This window comes from Chiloscyllium plagiosum, unplaced genomic scaffold, assembly GCF_037043375.1.
Source record: "Chiloscyllium plagiosum isolate Xiang-an unplaced genomic scaffold, Cpla_swu_hap1 HiC_scaffold_20, whole genome shotgun sequence".
Lineage (NCBI taxonomy): Eukaryota > Metazoa > Chordata > Chondrichthyes > Orectolobiformes > Hemiscylliidae > Chiloscyllium > Chiloscyllium plagiosum.
The window spans coordinates 7,627,716-7,632,386 of NW_028270158.1; positions in this window are offsets into that span (position 1 = coordinate 7,627,716).

Consider the following 4,671-nt stretch of genomic DNA (forward strand, 5'->3'; position numbering starts at 1 on the left):
GAATGTGTGAGTGTGTGTGTGTTTGAGTGTGTGAGTGTGTGTGTGAATATATGCATGTTTGTGAGTGAGTGTGTGAGTGTGAATGTGTGCATGTGTGAGTGTGTGTCTGAGATTGTGTGTGAGTGTGTGTGGATGAGTGAGTGTGTGTGAGTGTGTGTGTGTGCATTTGTGAGTGTGTGTGAGTGCACGTGTGTGAATATGTGCGTGTGTGAGTGTGTGCGTGTGTGTGAATGTGTGTGAGTGTGTGTGTGAATGTGTGCATGTTTGTGTGGGAGTGTGTGTGAGAGAGTGTGTGTGTGAGTGTGTGTGTGTGAGAATGTGTGTGTGTGGGGGTGTGTGTGTGAGTGTGTGTGTGAGTGCATGTGTGTGAATGTGTGCGTGTGTGTGTGAATGTGTGTGAGTGCGAATATGTGCATGTGTGTGAGTGTATGTGTGCATGTGTGTGTGTGAATTTGTGCGTGTGTGTGTGTGTAAGTGTGAGTGTGTGTGTGAGTGCATGTGTGTGAATGTGTGCAAGTGTGTGTGAGTGTGTGCCTGTGTCTGAGTGTGTGTGTGCGTGTGTGTGTGAATGTGTGAGTGTGAATGTGTGCATGTGTGAGTGCGTGCGTGTGAGTGTGAGTGTGTGTGTGTGAGTGTGTGCGTGTGTGAGTGTGTGTGTGAGTGCGTATGTGAATGTGTGCGTGTGTGAATGTGTGAGTGTGAATGTGTGCGTGTGAGTGTGTGTGTGAATGTGTGTATGTGTGTGAATGTGTGCGTGTGTGTGTGTGTCTGAGTGTGTGTGTGAAGGTGTGCTTGTGTGAGTGTGTCTGTGAGTGTGTGTGCTAGTGTGAGTGTGTGTGTGTGTGTGAGTGTGTGTGTGAGTGTGCGTGTGAGTGTGTGAGTGTGAATGTTTGCGTGTATGAGTGTGAATGAGTGAGTGTGAATGTGTGATAGTGTGTGTGAGAGTGCGTATGTGTGGATGTGTGTGTGTGTGTGTGTGAGTGTGTGTGTGAGTCTGTGTGTGAGTGTGTGTGTGAGTGTGTGTGTGTGTTTGTGAGTGTGATTGTGAATGTGTGCATGTGTGAGTGTGAATGTGTGAGTGTGTGTGTGTTTGAGTGTGTGAGTGTGTGTGTGAATATATGCATGTGTGTGAGTGTGTGTGTGTGAGTGTGTGAGTGTGAATGTGTGCATGTGTGAGTGTGTGTCTGAGATTGTGTGTGAGTGTGTGTGTGTGAGTGTGCGTTTGTCAGTGTGTGTGAGTGCACGTGTGTGAATATGTGCGTGTGTAAGTGTGTGCGTGTGTGTGAGTGTGTGTGTGATTGTGAATGTGTGAATGTGTGAATGTGTGAGTGTGCGTGTGTGAGTGTGAATGTGTGCTTGTGTGAGTGTGTATGAGTGTGTATGCTAGTGTGAGTGTGTGTGTGAGTGTGAATGTGTGAATGAGTGAATGTGAGTGTGAGAGTGTGTGTGCGTGTGTGTGGATGTGTGTGAGTGGGTGTGAGTGTGTGTGTGAGTCTGTGTGTGAGTGTGTGTGTGTGAGTGTGTGTGTGAGTGTGCGTGTGAGTGTGAATGTTTGCGTGTATGAGTGTGAATGAGTGAGTGTGAATGTGTGATAGTGTGTGTGAGAGTGCGTATGTGTGGATGTGTGTGTGTGTGTGTGTGAGTGTGTGTGTGAGTCTGTGTGTGAGTGTGTGTGTGAGTGTGTGTGTGTGTTTGTGAGTGTGATTGTGAATGTGTGCATGTGTGAGTGTGAATGTGTGAGTGTGTGTGTGTTTGAGTGTGTGAGTGTGTGTGTGAATATATGCATGTGTGTGAGTGAGTGTGTGAGTGTGAATGTGTGCATGTGTGAGTGTGTGTCTGAGATTGTGTGTGAGTGTGTGTGGATGAGTGAGTGTGTGTGAGTGTGTGTGTGCGTTTGTGAGTGTGTGTGAGTGCACGTGTGTGAATATGTGCGTGTGTGAGTGTGTGCGTGTGTGTGCATGTGTGTGAGTGTGTGTGTATGTTTGTGTGAGAGAGTGTGCGTGTGAGTGTGTGTGTGTGTGAATGTGTGTGTGTGTGGGGGTGTGTGTGTGAGTGTGTGTGTGAGTGCATGTGTGTGAATGTGTGGATGTGTGTGTGAATGAGTGTGTGTGTGATTGTGTGTGTGAGTGCATGTGTGTGAATGTGTGTGTGTGTGTGAATGTGTGTGAGTGTGAATATGTGCATGTGTGTGAGTGCATGTGTGCATGTGTGTGTGTGAATGTGTGCGTGTGTGTGTGTAAGTGTGAGTGTGTGTGTGAGTGCATGTGTGTGAATGTGTGCAAGTGTGTGTGTGTGAGTGTGTGCCTGTGTCTGAGTGTGTGTGTGAGTGTGTGTGTGAGTGCGTATGTGAATGTGTGTGTGTGTGAATGTGTGTGTGAATGTGTGCATGTGTGAGTGCGTGCGTGTGAGTGTGAGTGTGTGTGTGAGTGCGTATGTGAATGTGTGTGTGAATGTGTCAGTGTGAATGTGTGCGTGTGAGTGTGTGTGTGAATGTGTGTATGTGTGTGAATGTGTGCGTGTGTGTGTGTGTGTCTGAGTGTGTGAGTGTGAATGTGCGCTTGTGTGAGTGTGTATGTGAGTGTGTGTGCTAGTGTGAGTGTGTGTGTGTGTGAGTGTGTGTGTGCATGTGTGAGTGTGTGTGTCAGTGTGCATGTGAGTGTGTGAGTGTGAATGTTTGCGTGTATGAGTGTAAATGAGTGAGTGTGAGTGTGAGAGTGTGTGTGAGAGTGCGTATGTGTGGATGTGTGTGAGTGTGTGTGTGTGTGTGTGTGAGTGTGTGTGTGAGTGCAGTGTGTGAATGTGTGCGTGTGTGTGTGTGAATGTGTGTGAGTCTGAATGTGTGCATGTGTGTGAGTGTATGTGTGTGTGTGAATGTGTGCGTGTGTGTGTGAGTGTGTGTGAGTGTGAATGTGTGCATGTGTGAGTGTGCGTGTGAATGTGTGTATGAGTGTGAATGTGTGTGTGAATGTGTGTGTGAGTGTGTGTATGTGGGTGCATGTGTGTGAATGTGTGTATGTGTGTGTGTGAGTGTGTATGAGTGCGTGTGTGTGTGAGTATGTGTGTGTGTGTGAATGTGTGCGTGTGTGTGTGAATGTGTGTGTGTGTATGTGTGAATGTGTGCATGTGTGAGTGTGAATGTGCGAGTGTGTGTGTGAGTGTGTGTGTTTAAGTGTGTGAGTGTGTGTGTGAATGTATGTGAGTGTGTGTGTGAGTGTGAATGTGTGAATGTGTGAGTGTGAGTGTGTGAGTGTGAATGTGTGCTTGTGTGAGTGTGTATGAGTGTGTGTGCTAGTGTGAGTGTGTGTGTGTGAGTGTGAATGTGCGAATGTGTGAGTGTGTGTGTGAATGTGTGCGTGTGTGTGTGTGTGTGTGTGAGTGTGAATGTGTGAATGTGTGAGTGTGCGTGTGTGAATGTGTGCTTGTGTGAGTGTGTATGAGTGTGTGTGCTAGTGTGAGTGTGTGTGTGTGAGTGTGTGTGTGAGTGTGAATGTGTGAATGTGTGAGTGTGAGTGTGTGTGTGAATGTGTGCGTGTGTGTGAGTGTGTGTGTGAATGTGTGAATGAGTGAATGTGAGAGTGTGTGTGCATGTGTGTGGATGTGTGTGAGTGGGTGTGAGTGTGTGTGTGAGTCTGTGTGTGTGTGTGTGAGTGTGTGTGTGCGTGTGTGAGTGTGTTTGTGAGTGTGATTGTGAATGTGTGCATGTGTGAGTGTGAATGTGTGAGTGTGTGTGTGTTTGAGTGTGTGAGTGTGTGTGTGAATATATGCATGTGTGTGAGTGAGTGTGTGAGTGTGAATGTGTGCATGTGTGAGTGTGTGTCTGAGATTGTGTGTGAGTGTGTGTGGATGAGTGAGTGTGTGTGAGTGTGTGTGTGTGCATTTGTGAGTGTGTGTGAGTGCACGTGTGTGAATATGTGCGTGTGTGAGTGTGTGCGTGTGTGTGAATGTGTGTGAGTGTGTGTGTGAATGTGTGCATGTTTGTGTGGGAGTGTGTGTGAGAGAGTGTGTGTGTGAGTGTGTGTGTGTGAGAATGTGTGTGTGTGGGGGTGTGTGTGTGAGTGTGTGTGTGAGTGCATGTGTGTGAATGTGTGGATGTGTGTGTGAGTGAGTGTGTGTGTGATTGTGTGTGTGAGTGCATGTGTGTGAATGTGTGCGTGTGTGTGTGAATGTGTGTGAGTGCGAATATGTGCATGTGTGTGAGTGTATGTGTGCATGTGTGTGTGTGAATTTGTGCGTGTGTGTGTGTGTAAGTGTGAGTGTGTGTGTGAGTGCATGTGTGTGAATGTGTGCAAGTGTGTGTGAGTGTGTGCCTGTGTCTGAGTGTGTGTGTGCGTGTGTGTGTGAATGTGTGAGTGTGAATGTGTGCATGTGTGAGTGCGTGCGTGTGAGTGTGAGTGTGTGTGTGTGAGTGTGTGCGTGTGTGAGTGTGTGTGTGAGTGCGTATGTGAATGTGTGCGTGTGTGAATGTGTGAGTGTGAATGTGTGCGTGTGAGTGTGTGTGTGAATGTGTGTATGTGTGTGAATGTGTGCGTGTGTGTGTGTGTCTGAGTGTGTGTGTGAATGTGTGCTTGTGTGAGTGTGTCTGTGAGTGTGTGTGCTAGTGTGAGTGTGTGTGTGTGTGTGAGTGTGTGTGTGAGTGTGCGTGTGAGTGTGTGAGTGTGAATGTTTGCGTGT